This window comes from Protopterus annectens, chromosome 6.part0 (genome assembly GCF_019279795.1).
Source record: "Protopterus annectens isolate FY-2018-M chromosome 6.part0, PAN1.0, whole genome shotgun sequence".
NCBI lineage: Eukaryota > Metazoa > Chordata > Ceratodontiformes > Protopteridae > Protopterus > Protopterus annectens.
In genome coordinates, this window is record NC_056737.1 from 25,433,730 (window position 1) to 25,457,690 (window position 23,961).

Sequence of the window (23,961 nt, forward strand, 5' to 3'; positions counted from 1 at the left end):
AAACTTAAAGCAACACTTAATATACAGATCCTGCATTCTACGTACATGATATACATTTTACAATTTTAAGTGAATACAGAACTCAACATCTTCCTCCTTCATGGTTACTTCTGTTATACCCAAACAATGGATCTGAATGTAGAAATATTTTATTTTGCCTTCCAGAGTTTCACCTTTCCTTCTTCTACACCTCAAGTCCTATTCTCTTTTCCCTTTTTATTTTGCTGCCACATATCTAAGCGGTACTCCCCCTTTCAGTTATGTACTGTGCTCCATTTTTCCTAGCCCTTCTATTTTATGCACTGTATGTCCTCAGCTGTTGGCTCTAATCTAGGTTTTCACTTCCCAATTCCAGCTTAAATATTTCAGTCTTTCTACCAGTCTGATTTGCTCATTAAACAGATTTAACATTCCAAAATGCTTGTTTGAAATTATCTACTTTTTGGGCAGGACTAAAAAGGTGTTCCCAGTTACCGCTTTTGTTTTCCATACATCTCCAACAACTCTCACTGACCTGAAGGTATGCCTTTTGAAACCTTCTATGGGCTTAAGAATACCTATGCGGATACTCCCAAACTTCGCTACATACTTAGGTGCCATACATACTTTTTTCCATAGGCCACCAAGCCATTTCCTTTCTTATTCTTTCTTAACACTTTATTTGCATGTTAGACTGACTTTTATATTTCCTCCAGTGATATCCTGTTGACTGTAATTTTTATTTTCTTACTTCCTGTTAACTTTTGTTCTAAGCTCTACTGTAAGATGCTTTTTTTGCACCTTTTTACCCCCAACTATCGGTCGACCATCATCTCCTTTCCAAATAACAAACAGGATGGCCACCATGACCAAAAGCATATACTTTAAAGATAAAACAATAAAGCTTTTTTACTTTATTGTTTTATCATTAACATATATGCTTTCGGTCATGGTGGTCATCCAATTTATTTGGTGCTTGATTCATGTGAAACTGACCTTTGGTTGCCAGTGTTACTGTTTTCATCATCATCTCCTTTCCAGCCAATTGGCCCATTTGTTCCTTTTTAATTAGGTAAGTATCGACCAAGGGGAACCATAATTTATACAACAATCAGATGCTAGCTATGTATTTTCCTTTTCTACTAAGCTCTAGGCACACTCAGCATGGTACTGGGGATGCGTGTAGAAATGGACATCAGCTGAGGATGTCCCCTCACTTCTGCAAGGGGCATTCCTAACAACAACCTGGACCACCTCTCCTCTGAAGTATGAGCAGAGGACTCCATGAGCTACATCACAACAAACTACCCAGTGTACCTGCAAACTTCTCCCACTCACCAGGAGAGGTGGGCAGGCCATGTCCCTTTACTCTTCTCCAAACAAACAGGATCTCTGCAGTGCCAGGGTTGCTAAGCAAACCCCAGTCACCTGGGTCACAGTTAAGGCCCCATCCAGCTTTACCAGACAGCCAAGCTACATCATATATTTTGCTAACTCTGAAACATGTTTCTCTTCCTCGGTTTTATTTTTCTTTAGCTTGGTTAATAGCCCTTGGAAATCTAAGATTGCATTCTTCTATTACTTCATACTATTTTGCCCTGTTCCCTCCCCCTTTCATTTTTTATAATACTTAAGTTCGCTACTTCTCCTTTTCCAAGTAATTCCTGCTTTTTCCACCTCCTTTTAAACTGATTCTATCCCTAACATTCTCACTTTCTACCTCAGTTTTTTTGCTATTCAATAAATGTAGCTCAATATAAACATGACTATCTTCCATTTGAAACTGGATCAGTAAAGGTCAGTCTCTTTCCCTTAATGGTGCTCCTTTTACTTGTATAGGTTCATGGGTAAGTACAACTGCTAGCGGCCCTTGCGGACCATTTTAAGCCCAACCAATACCTCTTTTGATGCTCAGATTAACCTACCCCCATTTGGTTAAGCACTGGCCTTACCCCATCCCTTGGCCGACAATTATATATTATCCATAATGAGAACCATGTCTCTTTCCTTTTTGCCCTATTGAAGATATACTAGTCTTTTCAGTGCAGCCTTACAGTAGGGCAGTTGGCCATGTACAAACAGCTTTCCTGTCCTAGTCGCATTACCAGTTTATCCCACCTTAATCTGTCATGCTTTCCCTCCCACATAAATTCCTTTATGTCACTCCTCAACAGTCTCCATAATTCTTCCTCCAGTAGGTACAAACAAAGCTTGGCTTATGCATAAATTAGTGACATTATAATAATCTTTTAAGCTTGAACTTTTTTATCCAAATCCACTGCTGTCCCCATTAACGCCCCCTTAAGACAGTTTTCTGTACTTGGTCTCTTCAAGTGTCTTTTAAGACTCAAGTTTTTTTTTTTTTAACCAAGTCACCTAAATATTTTATTCTGTCATGACAACACAAACTGGGTTAAGTATAAAACAACTCATGTAGGGTTGCATCTAACTGGGAGACAGATTTCATTTTACCTTCATTAATTTTGCAATCTTTGAATGGCTGACATATCTTCAATAGCTTCCCCCCCTCCGGATCGGTCTGAGGGCTCATCAACTCACACCCAATTGGGTCAATCCTCACATGGATTAAAAATCATGTATCCCCCCTCCCCAAGCTAGAGGCTTATGGCCCCATTTGTTCATGCTCAAGTAAGCCCAGTTGGATAAATTAATTCACCAACAGTAAGAGCTGGGTGGTCCTACAGAGTGACATACCACTTCAACTAGATGAGCACCCCCCCATTCCTCATAGCGAGTCTGTTAGCTCTGCTTCTGATACCCGTTGCATGAGGCATGCCTCCACAAACAGCTTCTGCTTTGTGCATGTGCACAGTGGAAGCCCGTGCTCCCTGGGGGTACCACCTACTGTATTTTCTAGATGTCACTGAAATGGAGAATCAAAGGCACCTCCCCTCAGATGGGGCAAACTGGCAGCAGCTACTTGCTCCTATCTTTCCTTGCCAACTCAGACAGGTGCCCAAGGTGTTAAATGAACTTGGACTGTCTGGACCATAGTCGCTGATTATCCCATCTATACAAGTACAACTGTCACACCTTGAAAATTTTAACAGTCTTCTAATAATATCACACACATGAAAATACTGCATTTTTTTCCTGTTTGTCCAACCATTTATATATTTTTACTTTTGAGATTTTAATCTTAGTAGCCAACAGCTGTACATGTGAAGAAAAATATGAGTCATGAAACTGTGCACTCCCGTCTTGACCCCTACAGTAATCAGAGACCATGCCCCCAGCTTTAAGTTTTGCTTCTCAGCCACTATACATCATCATAATTAGGTGGACAAGTTGTTTTTTCCTGTGAATCCAAACTTCTTCATTGTTACTTCAAAATAAGCCCAATAAACTATCAAATGCTCACTAAATCTGAAATTATCATCATGAACCAGTGTCCTCCATCCTGGCGAAACATCTTTTTTGTGTATGTTTGGCAAATGTGTTTGCCTTTTACAAAACCACACTGGTCTAAATCAACTAATTTTCGCAGAGCTTTGGCTATGCTACTTGATAAATTACATATACATAATTATAACAATGGTTTGGGATAAATATTGGTCTGCAGGACGTAGGGTTTGCTGATCTTTTCCCTTTTTTTGGGATAACAGTCAATACAACTCTCTTCCAGGTCTTCGGTATCACCCCAATTCAGTTGCCATATTTTAATAATTTTCTGTCTACTTCAAAGTTAGCATACCATCTTACCATGGTAATTTGTCTGTTTGCTGTTTTTGTATTTGCTTTACGTCCTCCCTTTCTACAGGTGCCAACACTCCTGATACCTCTTCTGAGAACACTAGAAGGTTTATTCCTTCCATGAATTGCTTTAATAATTGTTTCTATCATTTACACTCTGTTTTTCCAGGCACAGGGTTTCACATAATTCTCTGAACTCTTCTAGAATTCTTCTTGGGATCCTAGTTATCGCTCTTTTTTTTTTTGGTACTGGGTCCCATACACTTTGGTACACCACTTTCTACCATTTGTCGTCTTAACTTTTTAGCCAACAGTTTTTTTTTAGCTCTTTGTCGTAATCTTGTAACTCTGTTTTACTGTTCTTTTCCTAACCTCAAAAGTGTCCAAGTGTTCACCATCTTCTTTCTTCAAACCCTTTTTTCCACCTTAGACAATGTACTTTCCTATTATGTGATGCTTTTAGTTCTGTTATAACTGCCAGATGCTTACAGTTACCCGACTCAAATTTTTATATTTTTATTTCACATTTACTACTGCTTGAAAAAATATTATATTCCAAATACTTTAATGTACACCCATAGCACACTTCCTTCCCCGGTTTTGGGTTTCATTGGTCCCCTGACACATTGGTTAACAAATGTCAGGATGGCTGAGTAGGCTAAGGTGCCAGACTCAAGGGTTAAGCCCCTTCTATGGCTCATGAGAATTACTTATTATATTCCAGTCTCCCACATGTAAATCACATCTTGCTGAAAATTTACCAACTTGCTGAGTATTTTCCTCAGTTCTCTACGTTTTTGGTGGACCATACACAATTATTGATTCTCCTAGCAATTCAAGTACTCAAATTAATACATACCTTCCTTCTCTGTCTGTTTTATTAAATTCCTATGGGTACTCTCCTTGCCATCAATATGATCACCACTCTCTTCCTGGCACCCTGAAAACTAACTGAGGAACCCTTTTCTAAGTCCCATTTTAATTAAGTCACTATGCTCCAGTTGGTCTAAATATGCCTCCTGCAACATTAAGTGTGGTCGGCTTTTCCTTGGGCATGTTAAAACTACTACCCCTACTGATAGTATCAGTGAAACCATTCCCATTCCATAACACACTTCCAAGTGTTTCCATCTTTTTATCATTAACAATCCTCTACCATAATTATTGCTGCATTTCCCTTTTTCACTTTAGTGCAGTTTTCTACTGGCTGGCAAGTTTCCATTACTTTTTTTTTTTTGTTAAATAATAAATGTAGTCATCACATCAAGATGCAACATGAGTTGACATACACAAAATTCTTAAGAACATTTTACAGTCTTCATGCATTACATGTTTATCCTCGTAAATTCATTTTTTTGTTTCCTCATGCTTTTATATTTTCAGTACTCAGCAACGCTCCCATATCACTAAGCTTCTTGACCACTACGTGTATGTATGGATCCCAACTACATCATTTATTTTTATGCACTTTATTTCCTCCCTCCTTTTAAAGATCTTAACCATTTTTTTTAAATGATGATAAAGATACAATCTAACTTTCATTTTCTCATTACGGCTTTTTGGCTGCTAATACCACTGAACTTATGAAGGGCTCACTATAAACTTACAGGAAAAGTCCAGCTGGGAATTAAAATTAGAAGTTATGTACCTACCATAACGTTCCATATTAGTTGTCTTCTCTCGCCTTCTTTCTTGCTGGATGGGTTCGGAGCCGATCCTCGGCTCCGACTTGGCACTTGCTTTAGCTTGAGAACTCCTTTTACCAGCTCGAGGCAACCCTATATCCCATGATGCAAGGCGGAACTACCTCAGATCTCGTTTGGTAGCTAACCTACCCTGCTAAAGACTATCCTAACATAATTAGGAACACAAGTTCCTAATAGAAGTCCTCATATGAAGGCTCAGGAGGAAACAACCTAATAGGAACCCTTCAAGATCTGTCCAGGCCAGGGGGAAGGAGGGAGGGATGCAAGAAAGAAGGCGAGAGAAGACAACTAACATGGAACGTTATGATAGGTACATAACTTCTAAATGTTAAGTTGTCAATCTCGCCTTCATTCTTGCTGGATGGGACCGCGTCCCTAGCACCTGTATCCCGGGTGGCTCAATGGAACAGACTCTTGAGAACTGTGGAACCAAAACTGGCCCTGTCTCTGGAGGCCAAGTCCAATTTGTAATGAGACACAAAGATATGAGGCGTGGCCCAAGTAGCTGCTGCACAAATGGTATCAATCGGTAGTCTATCCTGAAAAGCTGCAGAAGTGGATAGACTCCTGGTTGAGTGTGCTTTTGGCTTAGAAGATAGCTGCTTGCCTCTGAGAGAGTACACATAGGAAATGGTGGAAGTCAACCATCTGGATAAGGTCACTTTAGAAACTGGAAGACCTATCCTGTTTTCTGCATAGGAGACAAATAATTGGTCCGATTTTCTGACTTGTTTAGTTCTATGCAAATAGTACCTGAGCTGACTATGGACATCCAAAAAATGCAGTTTCTGTTCAGCTCTGTCGGAATAGTTTGGGAAAAAGACTGGTAGGTCTATAGATTGGTTTATGTTGGTTTGAGATACAACTTTGGGTAGAAAGGAAGGGTTAGTTCTTAATGATACCCTGTCCTTATGAAAAACCAAATAAGGGGAACGAATGCAGAGAGCTTGAATCTCGGAAACCCTTCTTGCAGAAGTGACTGCCAGTAAAAATATAGTTTTCCAGGTCAATAACTTCAAAGAACATGAAGCAGACGGTTCGAAGGGAGGTAGTATCAAGGATGCCAACATTAAGTTTAGATCCCATTGCGGAGGAGGATGCTTTATAGGTGGTTTTAGGAGAAAAACTCCTCTCAGAGAAGCCTTGCATAATCTATGAGACATAATGTTATTGTCATGCAAGCCAACATGATACTTGGAAATAGCAGCCAGTTGTACTTTGACTGTAGATGACGAGGATCCTGAATGAAAAACCTCCACCAGGAAATCTAAAACAGAATGTACAGGAGCAGTAAAGGGATCAATATTTCTGGAATTTGCCCAAATAGAAAAACGTCGCCACTTGCTAGCATAAACAGTCCTAGTGGACGACTTCAAAGAAGACACTAAAATGTCTCTGACTGAGTCAGAAATCATCGGTAGCCTGGCTAGGGAAGGAAGTGGAGCAACCAAGCAGTGAGGTTGAGAGAATGAATGGCCCGGTGCTGCTGACCCGACTGGTGGATCAAGAGATCCGGAACTGGGTCCAGATGCCAGGGCTGCATCAGAAGGTGACGATGCAGAGACGGAAACCAAATTTGTCGAGGCCAATATGGGGCAATGAAGATCAACTTGGCTCTCAAAATGGTGGCTTTCTGAATGACTTGTGGAATCAAGGGAAAGGGAGGAAAAGCGTACAGAAGTCCCCGGGGCCAATCCTGGGTTAGAGAGTCTCTCAGGGGTTGGCCTGGAAGGGGAAAAAGAGTGAAAAATCGGGCACTTGTTGTTTTGAGGAGTAGCAAAAAGATCGCAACAAGGAGTGCCCCACTTCAGAAAAATCTGATCCACTACAGATTGATTGAGAGACCACTCGTGAGGCATCAGAATGGATCTGCTCAGCCTGTCCGCCAATAGGTTGGACCTGCCGGGGATGTGCGTTGCTATCAGAAACCGCTGAGAAGAGATCGCCCATTGCCAAAGTCTGAGAGCTTCTCGACATAACGGATAGGACCTGGTCCCGCCCTGTTTGTTGATGTACCAGACCACGGACATGTTGTCCGTTTGTACTGCAATAGTCCACGTGGGAAGAAAGTTGTTGAGGGCTTGCAACGTTAAAAGCACTGCTCTCATCTCCAGGACATTTATGTGCAGATGGTATTCTATGGGTTGCCACGTCCCGTGGACCATCCTGCCCTGATAATGCCCCCCCCACCCGATCAGAGAGGCATCCGTAGTGACTGTGGCAACTGGAGGAGGGGGAATAAAGGGTCGGCCCTGATGAAGAAGAGGGGAAGATATCCACCAGTTCAGATGAGCTCTGCACGACTGTGTGACCAAGATTGCGTGCCTCATCGGGAGACTGTGGTATGACCACTGCGTGAATAGCATCCACTGCAGAAGACGCATGTGGAAGCGAGCCAGTGGTAGAAGAACAATGGCCGCAGCCATAAGACCTAGAACCTTCAGTATAAATCTGGCTTTGATCTTGTTACTTTGCAATAGAAGCCGAACGAATTTTTGGATGTCCAGAATTCTTTGATCTGTTAGTCTGGCTAACATTTTGGCGGTGTTTAATTCTGCGCCTATAAAGGTGATAGATTGGCAAGGCAGCAGAGAAGATTTTTCGAAATTTACTGAAATTCCCAAACTCCTGCAAAGCTGTAGAGTGTAGTCTCTGGACTGAAGAAGCTGACACTTGGTGGTGGCGGAGAGGAGCCAGTCGTCCAAGTAGGGAAACACCTGGAATCCTTGACGTCTCAGATGAGCTGTGACCACTGCCATGCATTTGGTAAACACTCTGGGGGCTGAAGTGAGGCCAAAGGGCAGTGCTCTGAATTGGTAATGACTGGTCCCTAGCCGAAGCGGAGAAACCTTCTGGAGCGTCTGTGAATCTTTATGTGATAGTACGATCCTGAAGGTCTATAGAGCACATCCAGTTGTCCTTGCCCAGAAAGGGCAGAATGGACTGAAGCGTGACCATCCGAATCTTGCCTTCTTGACAAATCTGTTTAGATTGCTCAGGTCTAATATTGGTCTCCAATCTCCGTCCTTTGGGGACCAAAAGAATCTCGAGTAGACGCCGGATCCTACCTGGTCTGCCGGCACAGTCTGGACGGCTCTTTTTTCTAGAAGCTTTGAAACCTCCTGTTCTGCCAAATCCCTTTGACCGGGTGAGATGTCTGGAAGGGATTGTAGAGGTACGGGAAACCTTTCGAAGGGGATTTTGTAACCCTCGGATATGATCGACTGTACCCACATCTCTTGAGATAGGGATTGCCAGGCTACTGGGTACAGCGAAATCCTTCCCCAGAATGCCTCCAAGGGTGGACAGTCGGGCAACACCTCAGGGATGCTGAAAGGGCTTCTCAGGAAGAGACTCCCTGTTGCCCTGGTTCTGAGGACCCCCCCCTGCCTCTAGGGCGGCGTCTATTATTGTTACCCCCTCTGCCTCTGGGGGTAAACTGACCACGTCGTCCGGTGTAGCTCCTTGGGCTTTACGGAACCACATCTTCCCCCCCTTCTGACCTTTGGGATATGGTCTAGAAGGAGTGGAAAACTGGACTCCAACGGCAGAAAGAGTTTTACCGTCCTGCTCACACCTGGTCAAGGTATCCTTCACCTGAGGTCCGAACAAAGCCGAACCATCAAAGGGGGTATTAGTGAAGGACGCCTTAAAGGGGTCCGCAAAATTACAAAGCTGCATCCAGGCTTGGCGTCTAAGAGCAACTCCTGTGCCTGCGGCCCTGCTCGCTCCATCGGCCGCATAGGATATGAGCCGCATGGAGGAGTTAGATATGGAATTCAGGATTGCAAGCTGCGAGGCAATCTTTTCTTGAGCCCCAGCAGCAGAAGGATCCTGGACTACTTCACCCAGTTCCTTGAGAATATCTCGCTGAAGCCTGGTGAAGTGACAAAGGTAGTTCAGCGAACGCATAGCAAAGGTCGCTGAAGAAAACATCCGCTTTCCATTCCTGTCCATGGTCCTAGAATCCTTGTTAGGAGGATGGACGGGTACTGAAGGATCCGCCAGTTCCTTCTTAGTGGCCGCCGCCACCACCATAGCATCCACAGAGACACCCTTGGAAAGGAACTGTTTGTCCGCAGGGGCCATGATGAATTTGGATGGTCTCCTGGGGACAGGTTCCACAGAATCTGGAGCCGCCCACGCCTTCCGAGCCACTACCTGCATAAGTGGGTCGAAAGGCGGAGACACCCAGGAGGTGGAGGGTCGGGATCCAAAAGCCTCCAGGTATACCGACTCATCCTCGGAGGGATCAATGGCTGGCCAATTCCCCCTCTGTTTGAGGAGCTCAAGGATGTCTGAAAAAGAGACATCCTCAGAGGGGGATCGTGGGGAACCCTCCGACTCATCTAAGTCGGTATCCGATGTAGTAGACTCGGGGGAGTCTGTGTGTTTCCTCTTACACGTCCTCTTCCGAGGGGGTTCACCTGCAGGATCAGGAGAAACTTCGGAAGACGAGGAAATTCCCAATGGGGAAACCTGGGGCGATGGATCCCTGGGCCTGAGAGCAATAGGCTGGCAAGAGGCGTCTGCAGGCACTGATGAGGGAGGAGCTAGAGGGATGGACCGTTGACCAGGCTCAGAGGCCAGGACACTCCTCATCACCTCAAAGGCTCCCCTCCCCGGGAGGCCGGAATATCCCCGCTCTGAGGAAACAGGAATGCCTGGCTCCACTGAGAGGGAAGGCTCCGAGGCCGATGTCGGCGCCGAGCTTACCAAAGCCGAAGCCCCGAGAGGGAGAGCGGGGTCGGACAAGGGTCCGATGCCACTAGCCCCCTCGGAGCCGACAAGGAAACCTGACGACCGGATCCCTCCAAGGAAGGTCTCAAGGAGGAGATCGGAGCCGAGGATGACGGAGCCGAAGGATGTATCGGCTCCGGCACCGAAACAGTCGCTGTCCCGAGAAGCTCCGGCTCCGAACTCTGATGTGGAGTCAGAGGAGGAAGTTCAAGGGGTGAGGCTATAGCCGAAGTCTGTTGAGACGGGCTATGGAGCATTTGGGCCAGTGCCTGAGACTTCAACAGCCTGCTTACCACCCTCTCCAAGTCGTGGTCAGACAGCCAGGAAGATCTCGAAGATCGGCTCCGATGGCTCCGCTCCGACAAAAGAGGAGACCCCGGAGCCGAGTGGATACTCAGTAACGAAGGGGACCGAGATCTCTTCGGGACGGAGCCATCGGAGCCGAAGTCCCCTGAACTCCAGATGGAGCCGAAGGTTTCTCGGCTCCGATGCTGGATAAAGTGTCGGCTCCAGCCGGAGCCGACAAGGCTACAGTAGATAAGGTATCGGAACCAGCCGGCACCGAACCCACTACTTTCAAGGTAGATACATCGGTTCCAGCCGGAGCCGATCTCGTCTCCGACGGAGCCGGAGCCACCGGAGGAGGCTTGGATACTGAAGCCTGAGCCTTCGGTGGCTTAGAAGGTTTCCCAGACCCTGCTTTAGAGGGAGAACCTTCTGGCTTAAGTAAGCCACGGAGGATAAGCTTATTCCTCCTTTCCTGCAGGACTCTCTGGCTAAAAGAGTGACACAAAGCACAGGAGTCCTGCAGGTGCAAAGGCCCCAGGCAATAAACACAAGAAGTGTGACCGTCTGTCAGAGACATTTTCTGACAGCACGAGTCACACTTCTTGAAGCCTGAGACCTTGCCTTCCCTAGACATATCCTAGGAGGAAGTAACACACACAAACCCCAACAAACACACAAAATTAATCCCCTACACACAACACACAGGAAGGGATTAACAACTGGGGTTTTAGGCCTAACTGAAACTTTACACTAAAGGTTATAAAAAGGGTTATAAAAGTTTGAAAAACAAGGGAATAGGGTGGGCTGTAATTCACTACAGACTATACTATGAATAAAAGGGGAAAATAAAACCCTAACTAAGCTTTTCTTTCTTTAACAAGAAATTCACTTACCTCTGCTGGTAAAGGAGACCTATTTCGCTAAGCGGCAAACGAGATCTGAGGTAGTTCCGCCTTGCATCATGGGATATAGGGTTGCCTCGAGCTGGTAAAAGGAGTTCTCAAGCTAAAGCAAGTGCCGAGTCGGAGCCGAGGATCGGCTCCGAACCCATCCAGCAAGAATGAAGGCGAGATTGACAACTTAACATCACCTTTTCAGCAGACGCTCAAACAGAAAAGCTCCATGGCTACATATAAAATGTTATTCTGACACTGTGCAAAACATCTATTACAGCAAAATTATTTATATAGTTTTAAGAGAGATATGTCAAGAATTAAACAATGAATTAATTGCAATATGCAACAGATACACATTGAAGTAATTTTCTATAACTTATACAAAGACAGTTCTGGAGGTGGTAATCTAGTACACATACATTTAAGTGAACTGTTTTTACAAAACGAATACAAAGTCAGTTTTGGTGGCTGCACTGTACAATACACATTCTTTAAAGGAAATTTTTTATGCAACGTTAATTCCGGAGATAGTCAGGTGTTCAATTATAGAAGTACTAATGATAATTGCATGCTTGGGCTAGGCTGATACAAGTGTGAAAGAATGTAGAGTGTGATGTACAGTTATTCAGTGGAAAGGAGACCCTTGGACAATGACAAAGGAAATCAGTGTGAAATGTGATAGAGAGGAAGTTTTTTCTGAGTCATGAGTTAGTGATGAATATAAAGCAGATCATCTGCAGGGAGAGGATGCAGTTGCCAGAGAGATGTGTTTGGAAGAAGAAACAGATGAGCATCTCAAGAAAGTCAGAGTTAAGTTAGGGGAGAATTCTGACGGTCACTGATATGTTAGGGGAGCATTCTGATGATGGGAACTTAGAAGAAATGAGTCTAGTCTGCACAAAAGATGTGTTGTAGTTGGAGGTAGTAGTATGCTACTGTACAAGAAGTGATACAAGGAGAGAGGGAGCTAGTCATGTGTCATTAATGATGGATTATGCATTCTGTTTAAAGTTTTTTGGGGCATTTTATTTGATTGGGGGGGTACTATTTTGCCACACGGCAGGCATATATGGAGTCCCATGAGAGTTGTGTAAGGGAGTCATTTTTACCTCAAATTGTTCATACGAGTGGAGAATACAAGAAGGGATATATCCGCGTGGTACACTGCTGAGAGAAAGAAAGGCTTGTGGAGGATCTTTTGTGCTAATTTAAATTGACCGAATTTCAGGACATTGGGGAAGTTGAGAAATTAGACCGCTATACAGTGGTGCATTCTGTTAGGAAAGCTGGTGGAAAATTAGAAGTTATGTACTTACCATAACGTTCCATCTGAGTAGGTGTATTCATTTGTCTGCAACCTGTGGGTATGGATCCGATATCGGATCCGAACCGGCATGGTTTATCCAGCTATGGATCTGAGCTCCTAGCTCCTCCCCTCACCCATAATGCCCTGCTCTCCCTACATGACCTCAGATCGAGTTTGCCCTGTATCAAATACCCTAATAAAGGGTAACGCACTCTATGCAGGAAACTGACAAGGCCAGGGGGATAGGAGGGCGGGATGGTTGCAGACAAATGAATACACCTACTCAGATAGAACGTTATGGTAAGTACATAACTTCTAAATCTGAAGTAGGAGATTTATTTGTCAGCAACCTGTGGGACAGAGTCCCCAGCTACCTGAATCTTGGGCGGCCGTCATGGAAGGATATTCCGGAGCACCGCGGAGCCAAAGGATGCTCTACCTCTAGACGTGATATCCAGCTTGTAATGAGAAATAAAGGTATGAGATGAAGCCCAAGTGGCCGCTGAACAAATGTCATCCAGAGGTATCCTAGCCTTAAAGGCTGCTGAGGTAGAAACGGACCGAGTTGAATGAGCATGAACTCCTTCCGGTGCAGGCCTCCCAGAAGCTTGGTAAGCTAATAAAATACACTGGGAAATCCATCGTGACAAGGAGACTTTTGAAATTGGTTTACCCAGATTAAATTTGGCAAAGGAAACGAACAACTGATCGGATTGCCCGTGACCAGCTGTTCTGTTAAGATAAAAACGAAGCTGCCTGTGAACATCCAATGAATGCAGCTTGTACTCGCCTTTGTTCTGATAGTTACGAAAGAAAACAGGGAGGTTGATGGACTGATTAATGTTTGCTTCCGAAGCTACCTTAGGGAGAAAAGAGGGATTGATCCTGAGGTACACACAGTTCGGATGGAAGATCAAGTAAGGTGGCTTTATGGAAAGGGCTTGAAGTTCTGAAACTCTTTTGGCTGAAGTAATGGCTACTAAAAATGCAGTCTTAAGAGATAAGAATTTTAGATCTTCAGTAGCCGCAGGCTCGAAGGGGGGAGCGGTCAAGGCCTGAAGAACCAAAGAAAGATCCCATGGTGGAACCGCCTGTTTGATAGGGGGTCTAAGCAGAAAGGTGCCTTTTAGGAAAATTTTACATAACTTGGCAGACATAAGAGGTCCAGAGTCATGACCAACATGATAATGAGAAATGGCCGCTAGCTGAACTTTGACTGTGGAACTACTGGCGCCATCATTAAAAAGAGTGGTAAGGAAATCTAGGACCACGGGAAGGGGTACCGAGAAGGGATCTAGACCTTGCCGCTCCGCCAGATGGGGAATCGCTTCCACTTACTGCGGTAAGTTTTTCTGGTAGAGGGTTTGTGTGCCGCTACCAGGATAGCCTTAACGGGGGATGAAATACCGGGAGTCCTAATTAAGAGTGGAACTGGAGCAGCCAAGCAGTTAGCTTCAGGTTGTCCAGGTTCGGAGATGGTAGGTTCGATGGGTGTGTTATCAGATCCGGGATGGGATCTAGAATCCAAGGTGGATTCACTGAGTGAGACCTCAGGTAAGGGAAACAGATCTGCCGAGGCCAGAATGGGGCTATGGGGATCATTCTGCACCCCAACCGAGATGCTTTCTGAAGAACCTGGAGCATCAGAGGAAGAGAGGGATATGCATACAGAAGACCGGGAGGCCAAACATGCACCAGAGCGCCCCTCGGGGAATCCCCTGGAGGAGGGATTAGAGCGAAAAAAACTGTCGCACTTGGTGTTTAAGGGAGATGCAAAGAGATCGCAACAAGGAGTTCCCCACCGTGCGAAGATACGTTTCGCTACTTGAGCATTGAGAGACCACTCGTATGGGGAGAGAATGGTACGAATGAGTTTGTCCGCAAGGATGTTGGACCGACCCGGAATATGCGTTGCGATGAGAAAGCGGTTGGTGGAGATCGCCCATTCCCACACTCTCATGGCTTCCCGACATAAAGGGTAAGACCTGGTTCCCCCCTGTTTGTTGATGTACCAGACCACTGACATGTTGTCCGATTGAATCGCAATTGTTCCCAGGGGAAGAAAGGCCTGCAGTGCTTGCAACGCCAAGAGCACGGCCCTCATCTCCAGAACATTGATATGCAGGGAGGTCTCTGAGTCGTTCCACGTGCCTTGGACCGTCCGTCCCGCAAAGTGCCCCCCCCACCCGAGGCGGGATGCGTCCGTGGTCACTGTGGCAAGGGGGGGAGATGCACAAAAGGGGCGGCCTCCTAGGAGATCCTCTGAATGGAGCCACCACAAAAGAGACCGCTTGCAAGCCTTGCTGATTGCAACGGGATGATGCAGAGGAAGAGAAAGGTAAGACCATTGTACTTGAAGTGTCCACTGAAGTACCCGCATGTTCAAGCGGGCAAGCGGGAGAAGAGAAATCGCTGCCGCCATGGACCCTAGTGCCCTCAGGACCAATTCCGCTGGAACTGAGCTGGAGTGGAGGATGGCCCGCACCTGGAGTCGAAGATTCTGAATTCTGTCGGTTGTGAGGAAGGCTCTTAACTTCCTTGTGTCTAACCTGGCACCTATGAAATCTATCAGCTGAGTAGGGGCCAGGTTGGACTTTGCTACGTTTATTGTGATACCTAGCCAGGGAGCTAGTTGAAGAAAGGAGTCCCTTGCTAAAGATAGTAGATGCCTTGTTGGGGCGGTGAGAAGCCAGTCGTCCAGGTACGGAAAGACCTGCACCCCCTGAAGCCTCAGGTGGGCCGCAACCACTGCTAGTACTTTGGTGAACACCCTGGGGGCTGTGGTGAGACCAAAGGGAAGGACCCTGAACTGGTAGTGACTGGCTCCCAGCCGGAAGCGAAGAAACCTCCTGGACCGTCTGTCCATTAGTATATGGTAGTACGCGTCCTTGAGGTTAATGGAGCACATCCAGTGATTCTCTCCCAGAAGGGGGAGGATAGATTGTAAAGTGACCATCCGGAACTCCTTGGGAACTGCCAGGTTTAATAGGGACAGATCTAAAATGGGTCTTAGGTCCCCGTCTTTTTTGGCACTAAAAAGAACCTGGAGTAGAACCCTGATCCGATCTGGTCTGGGGGGACGGGCTAGATGGCTCTTTTCTTCAACACATAGCCAATTTCTGCTGAAGCGGCCTCCCTCTGATCGGGTGGAACGTCGGGGAGGGATTTTGGTTTCGGGACACGAAGAAAGGGGATTTTGTATCCTCTGGATATGATATGGAGGACCCAGCGGTCTGTTGTTATGGACTCCCATGCCGCTAGGTGCTCCGAAAAATGCCCCCCGACTGCCTCCAGAGTGGAGCAGATGGGCAACACCTCAGGGTTGCTGCGCGGGCCGCTCAGAGAAAGGTTCTCTGGACCCGAAATTCGTGGGAGCCCCTCTGCCCCTGGGGCGGCGTCCGCCCTGTCCTCCTCTGCCAAGGAAGGACTGGTTGTCCGGAGCGGATTGGGATTGCTGCGACTTCCGGAACCACATCTTCTTCTGGCCCTTTTGGTTCCTAGAGTAGGACCTCTGGGGCACAGAGAAGCGGACTCCGACGGCAGACAGCGTCTTCCTGTCCTTCTCGCTCTGGACCAAGGTGTCGCGAACCATCCTGCCAAAAAGGGCAGAACCATCAAAGGGGGCGTTCGCGAAAGACGCCTTGAAGGGCTCCGTGAAATTGCAATGGCAGAGCCAGGCCTGACGTCTCGTGACTAGGCCTACTCCTGCAGCTCTAGCGGCTCCCTCAGTAGCATGGGAAAGCAACCGCATAGAGGTATTTGTAACAGACCGAAGAGTGGCCATACGGGTGGAGTGCAACACTTTGTCCTCCTCCGACATGGACTCTGGGGGGGATGCAGTGTATTCTTTAATAAGATCGCACTGCATCCTAATAACATGTGCCAGATAGTTGAGCGCCCTCACTGAGAAGGTCACTGAACTAAACATTCGCTTCCCCAAGTGGTCCATCATCCGAGACTCCTTGCTCGGAAGATGGACTGAGGGACTCTCCTGGGCGAGTTCCCTCTTGGTGGCTGCTGCCGTCAACATGGCATCTACCGGAGGACCCTTACTCCAGTGGGGACAATCAGGAGGGGGGCTGAGAATCCTGTCTGGCCTTTTGGGAATTGGCTCCACGGTGTCCGGTTCCTTCCATGCCCTGGTGGTAATGAGGTCCACCAGGGGGTCGGCAGGAGGGGACACCCAAGAGGTAGACGGGCCCGCTTCGAATGCCTCCAAGAACATGGACTCGTCCGAAGACGACTTTGGGGCAGACCACCCACCTCTTATACGAAGCATTTCCATGATGTCTCCAAAGGAGACATCCTCGGGGGGTGATCTTGGGGAGCCTTCCCCTTCCTCCAAGTCCGTGTCTTCAGTTAAAGACTCGGGGGAGTCTATGTGCCTCCTTTTACACGTGTGCTTGCGAGGTGCCTCCTCGGGGGGGCTGTCCGAGGAATCCTCACAAGCAGTGTCTAGTTCCACAGGAACTGCTTGGGGCGTCGAAACGGGCTGTCCCAGTGGCCGGGTGATGGAAGCCTGACCCAGAGAAGATGGAGTGCGGGACGGAGCCGAAGCAAGTGCCGGGGGTCCGGATGCTCTCAACAGAGCCCTCTCCACTACATCAAAAGTCGAAGGGGAGCCGGCCTCGACCAAAGGATCCGACAGTCGGCTCCCCCTCAGATCTAAGGAGTGGATCGGAGCCGGCGCCGAGCCCCTCTGATCCGAGGGGCCAGTGCGCTCCGACACGGACGGCGTCGAAGGCACACTGAGTCCCTTGGATCCGAAACTTGGGCCAAGGCTCCGAGAGGTCGGATCCGACACACTCGAGGGCAGGGTCGGATCCGAAGTAGCCAGTACTATCGGAGCCGACCCACCCCCGGCTCCAAAGCTGCCCGGCTCAGAGCGCTCCGAACCCGGGTAGCGGGTCGGAGAAGGAGCAATGGGCTTGAAAAAAGGGGGTCGAGCTCCCCCCCGGGGGGGGGGGAGGCAGGAGCACTCCCATCTGCATCTGGGCCTGGATGAGCCTTCGCCTCATCCGGTCCAGATCGGCGTCTGAAAGACTAAGTGGACCTCAAAGAGGCTACCGAGGTAGGCCTAGAGTACCACCTCGATGGCCTCGAAGGAGGTCGGGTCTCCTCCTCCTCAGGTCCCGGTGAAAAGGTCGGGGACCGGAGCCGAGGAGTAGGAGAACCAGTAGCTAGAGAGGCCGGAGGAGAAGCCCGCTTAGCCGGCGGGGCCGAGACGGAGGTCTCGGCCCGCTGCTTGTGGTGCTTCTCTCTCCGGTCCTTCTTCCTAGCTTCCCTGTCCTCCGAACCGGTAGAGGGAGTTTGAGTCCCGGGAGGAGGAGCGGGAGCAGGTAGGGCAGGTACCGCAGGAGCGGTAACTACCAACGGGGCGGAGGCCGAAGCAGAGTCCGAGGGCAAAAGTCCTGCCAAGACCAGCTTCGACCTCCGCTCCTTCAATGCCCTGGGGTTGAACCCTGCACAGACTGAACATCCAGAAGTGAGGTGTTCAACCCCAAGGCATCGAACGCACCGAGTGTGACCATCAGCAGGGGACAGCTTATGGCCACACTCGGAGCATTTCGAGAATATCGCCTTTGGGGCTTCTGACATTTTTTTTTTTTTTTTTTTAACAGAAGGAAAAAATTAAAAACTAACAAGTTAAAGTTAACTACTCAGACACACTACAGGCCCCAAAGACCACGCACACACAACTACGCTACCAGCGAGGGGAAGGAGTTGCACAAAATTTTTTGTAAATTAACCAAAAACAGTTTAAAAGGATGGGGAACCTATAACTTTCACACAAAGGTGCTATTTAAAGATCGAAAAAACCCTTATTAAATAACAAAATTCCACTTAGCTGTAGGAGCTCAAAGACCAAGCTGTCACCATGAACGCGGCAAACTAGATCTGAGGTCATGTAGGGAGAGCAGGGCATTATGGGTGAGGGGAGGAGCTAGGAGCTCGGATCCATAGCTGGATAAATCATGCCGGTTCGGATCCAATATCGGATCCATACACACAGGTTGCTGACAAATGAATCTCCTACTTCAGATCTTATGTTATTCTGTCTTGGCACTTCTAACCCGAAACAAAAATTCAATAACATCTATTAGTTACTCCTGTTTGTTTTCCCAACATTTGTAATAAAGCATTCTGTAAAGAGTCTTTAAAATCATTCAACTGTGCAGATTCTTAAAATTTATGTTGGCACTTTCCTTTTCCCTTCCTATCACATAAGGTCCCAGGCAAGTCCGAGATTGCTACCCTCACAGGCCATTTTAAGTCTAGCCAACTTCCCTTTTTGTGCTCAAATTAACCTATTCTATTTGGTTAGAGATCGACATTATCCATCCCATGGTCAAGTAACTACATATTACACCCATGAGAATAACTGGGATCATACTATAGATAATTTGAGGGGCCCAAGCATTTAGGAGCTGCCTCTGTTCATTAGTAGTACACGGAGCAATGATGGGATAAAATTTTGTGTTTCCTATCCATAGACCCAAGATGTGTTTGAATATGTAAAGTGATGAACTTTGTTTTATGTGGATGTGGAGTCTGTTCCACAGCAGCGATATTCTCTGAGATTTACCTGTCCCTCCAAACCGTTCTGTTGATGTTGCAGAACAGGTTTAGATTCCTAGACGGAGTATTTCTGATGCCATTTGACTTGCTGATATCCATCGGTATTGGGCCTCAGACATTTCCAACACTTAATTGCCACCTGAGAGGAAAAATCCTTTGATGTCTAAATCAGTGTATAAAAACATCCTGGCAAATATCCTACACTGCTCAGACTTTGTTGCATACACTGGTGCCTTACAAATCTTCCCATTGTTTTTACAACTTGTCTATTCTTGCTTTTCAATCCTTACAAAGATACTGTGAATGACTTAATTATCATGTTAAATATTACATGCTTTGCTTACTGTTCCTTTTCTAATGACATCTGTTCTTAGCGCCATAAAAAATTCCATAGGGATAATCTTTCACTTATTTCATCTCTGACAATTTCTTCTATACTCTGTTCTCAATTCCTAATATGGGAATCTATCCATAACCTGCAATTCAACTGCATGCTAGGCTTGCTCACATTTCTTTACCTTTTTCTCCGTATGTATCTGCTCCCAGTACCTTGATTCCCAAGTTAATATTCTTCACTCATTTCCTCCAACTCCTGCTTAATTTGTGCATCCTTATTACTGTAGTCCCCATTCTAGAAAAATATTCATGCTCTAGCACCCCACTGTTTTAGACTTGACATTTCAGCTACAAAACGCCAGTAAATTTTATAACTTATTAACATTATTTCCTTTAATTGCTTGTGTTCAAAATACTAATTTCTCCCTTTATGTCACAAACTTTCCCTTATACCATGACTACCTTTTTCTGTTTTGATATACACCTTTCAGCTTGTGCAGCCTTAAAATATTTCACTTTATTTATCCTTTGTTGACTGCATTAGTCCTACTAGGCTAGTAGCCTCTTTTCAAGGCAGACCCAAGGTGATATTGATACTACTAAAGGAAATTTGTCCAAGGAATTAGTGAACTTCCCATGCTCTTCACTGTTGTAAGCGGGATCCATTTTGCAGGAGCACTTCCTGTTTCCTTTCCAGGTGCAGAGGCGGCCCAGAGAAACAGGGAGGCAGATGAAGAGAGAAGTGATGAGATAAAAGGAGAAGAAAGCAAATATCGAGATCAAAGAATGTGCGCAGGATTCTGAGGACATGTTTCAAATAAATGTTTGATGGAGATGGATCAGCAAATGATGGATGTATAATTACAACTTTCCAGTTGGGAGGGTTGTGGGATGATTTACCTAGAAAAACAAAATGGTGATGGAGAGCGCACCAAAAAAATTAAAGCGATGTTTCCTGGGGGGATATTATGCAGAAAATACAAGAGGAGGATGCAGAGACAATCCTGAAGAACAGTCGTGAGACGGACAAGAAAACACATTCAGAGAAAGTAAAAGAAGGCGAAAAGGGATTAGCAGGAAAGAAGGAAGAAGAAAATGAAAAAGAAAAACTATGTGGTAAGGATTCAAAGAGAAGATGACAAAGCAATGAACAGGTATGAAGTATGGGACAATTTAACGCTTTTGGGTGTAAAAGCACATGACGTAAAAGCATTTACTCTTATTAACAGACATTTTGACACATTATATATATTTTTTCAATGGAATTTTTTCTTGGAGTATATGAAAAAAGAGAGACTGTAACCCACAGACTATGTGATAAAAGCATTTAACAGAGAAACAAAAATAAAAGTTGTGTAGAATTTCTAACACAGGTAGAAAGACAGACTTTGAAAGGACAGCTGAAAAATTTATGTAATGTAGCACTGGATACTGCAAAAGTTTACAACAAAAGGGGTTTATGGACTGGTGGCTGGGATTGTAATATTGTGTTAAAAATGGAAACAGAGAAAAATTATACACATACCAAGCATGACACTTGTGGAGTGGAATCAGGGTATCATAAAATACTAGGGGCAAACCAAAACATTTTCTGTGGAAAAGTAACTGACAAAAGAAAATGTTACATTTGTGGGGAAATGGGACAAGATGAAAAAAAATGTAAACTGAAATGTTATAAAGTTAACAAAATTGGACACTTATGGATGGACTGCAAAAATGAAAATAAGAGTAAAGAAAAAGAAAGCAAATAAAATGAACAAAAGAAATTTCAGAAGATGAGAAAAAAAGGACAAGAAAAATTCTGAAATAAATGAAAGTGGGAGGTAGTAAATAAAAATAATTCTATTGGTATAAGGGTAAAACACAGAAAAAGAAAATGTAGAGGGATAAGTACAAAAGAAAAAATGAAAGAAATGGATGAAATAACATACACAGCTAATAAAGTACAGTTTTGTACCTACCATAAATGTAGATGTTCGAGTGCCAATACAGCTGCAGTAATCACAGATGGGTTTTCTGCTGTCAGGCGGGTCCTCGGTCGGCCGAATTCCAAAGTCTAGGTCCGGCGTCGGTTGCTGTCGCTTTCTTTCCTGACGTCAGTGAGGCAGGGGTATATAAGACACAGCCGACGCCATTTTCTTCAGTCTTTCTTGCCCCAGATGTCAGGTGCCCCCTGAAGGAAGGCAATACATAAATTATATTTATATACATGAAATGCAATATAATCAAAAATCAGTAGTTGCAAGCAAATATACCATAGAAGGATAACCCAATCAGGTTGTATGAAGAGGGGTTAGGCCCTAGTCCTTTACCAAGAGGGGAAGGAGGGAGGGAAAACTGTACTGCAGCTATATTAGCACTAGAACATCTACATTTATGGTAGGTACAAAACTGTACTATGTTCATCGTGCATACAGCTGCAGTAATCACAGATGGGTAGAATCCCAAAGCTACGCACAGGGTGGTAGGCACTAGGTGGAACTGGGATGAGCCAGAATGCCCTGCAACACAGCAGTGGCAAAGCCTGCTCTAGTTTTGGAATATAAAGGCAGGTGGTAGTGCTTTGTGAAGGTATGCACAGAACTCCAAGTGGCTGCCTCCAAAATATCTTTGGTAGGAACTCCTCTGAGGAAGGCTGTAGAGGTAGCTGTGGCCCTGGTGGAGTGGGATCTGATGCCTGTAGGGACAGATTTTGCATGATAGGAGTAACAAAACCGTATGCAGTGGCCTATCCATTTTGAAATTGTCTGTTTGGTAACTGGCTTCCCTTGAGCTCCTACAGCATAGGACACAAAGAGTTGTTCTGATTTCCTGAAAGGCTTTGTTCTGTCCAAATAATAACGTAGCTGTCTATGGATGTCTAAGGAGTGTAGCAGCCTTTCCCCTTTGTTTTGAGGATTGGGGTAAAAGGTAGCTAAGTGTATGGCTTGATTTAAAGCTACCCTGGATACCACTTTAGGCATAAATGATGGGTTGGTTCGAAGGGAAACCCTATCCTGATGGAAGATGAGAAAGGGCTGCACAGCCATGAGGGCTTGTAGTTCCGATACTCTACGAGCTGAGGTAATGGCCAGAAGGAAAGCTGTTTTCCAGGACAAGTATTGCAAATCTGTTGAGGCAGCTGGTTCAAAGGGAGGCAATGTTAATTTTTCTAGAATGTAATTAAGATCCCAGGCTGGTATTGGTTGTTTCCTTGGTGGTCTTATACTCTTAGCCCCTCTGAGGAACTGTCTTAAGAGTGGGTGAGAGAATAAGGGTGGATCCGTGTTGAATTCTGCAGAAATGGCTGAGGCATGGATTTTTATGGAGGAAAATGAAAGTCCACTGTTCAGCAGCTCAGCTAGATACTGTAATACCTGAGGCAAATTCAGTTTTCTGGGGTCCTGGCCTTTTTTCTCATTCCAGGAGCAAAACCGTTTCCATTTTGCGGAGTAAGCCTTTCTAGTAGATGGTCTTCTGGCCTCCAAAATGACATCCTGCACCTCTTTGGGGAGTAGGGTCTGTTGTGGTGTTAAGGAATTTTCCATGCAGCGAGATTGAGTGTTTTCAGCTGACTGTGAAGAGTTTTGTAGCTGTGCTGAGTCAGCAGAAGAGGCATTAGAGGTAGGGACCAGGGAGGAGTATGTGTTAGGCTCCTCAGGAGTGGGTACCAGTGTTGTCTTGGCCAGTCTGGAGCAATCAGTATCATCTTCGGTCTGTCTGCTCTTGCTTTCAAGAACACCTTGGGCAGAAGAGGCAGAGGTGGGAAAGCGTAAACTGTCCATGCTGTCCAACTGAATGAAAGGGCGTCCACTCTCCAGGCCTTTGGATGAAAGGTCCTTGAACAAAACTTTTCAAATTGATGATTCCTGTGGGAGGCAAAGAGATCTATGTCTGGCCTCCCCCACGCTTGGATTATCTTTGTAAACACTTGAGGATGCAACTTCCATTCGTGTGGATCTGTCATATTTCTGCTTAGATTGTCTGCCAGCGTGTTTTCCAAACCTGGCAAGTACTGTGCTTGAAGTTCGATTTGCCATTCCAGAGCCAAGTTCCAAAGTGTCATGGCTAGTCTGCACAGGGGGTATGAATGTGTTCCTCCTTGTTTATGTACCACATTGCTGTGGTGGTGTCTTTTCTTATCAATAATTGTCCTGGATGCAGGAAGTCCTTGAAAGCTGTAATTGCATTTATCACTGCTAGCATTTCTTTTTGATTGATGTGAAGGTGCTTTTCCTTTTGGGACCATTTGCCCTGAATGCACCTGTCTGTCATGTGTGCCCCCCAGGCGTAATCTGAGGCATCTGTTGTGATAACTTGATTTGCTTGAGGCTTGCAGAATGGGAGACCTGTGTTTGTTTGACATGCTTGGGCCCACCATATAAATTCCTTTTGCAAACATGGAATTATTGGTATTATTGTTTCCAAACTGTGGCTG

The 23,961-nt window shown here is 45.7% G+C and overlaps 1 protein-coding gene across 5 annotated transcripts in view; it reads right to left on the reverse strand.

The window, feature by feature from the left end:
• The window catches only part of HECTD1 (HECT domain E3 ubiquitin protein ligase 1), a 4,301,832-nt gene that overhangs the window by 1,705,555 nt on the left and 2,572,316 nt on the right, over window positions 1–23,961 (reverse strand). The window lies entirely within an intron of this gene.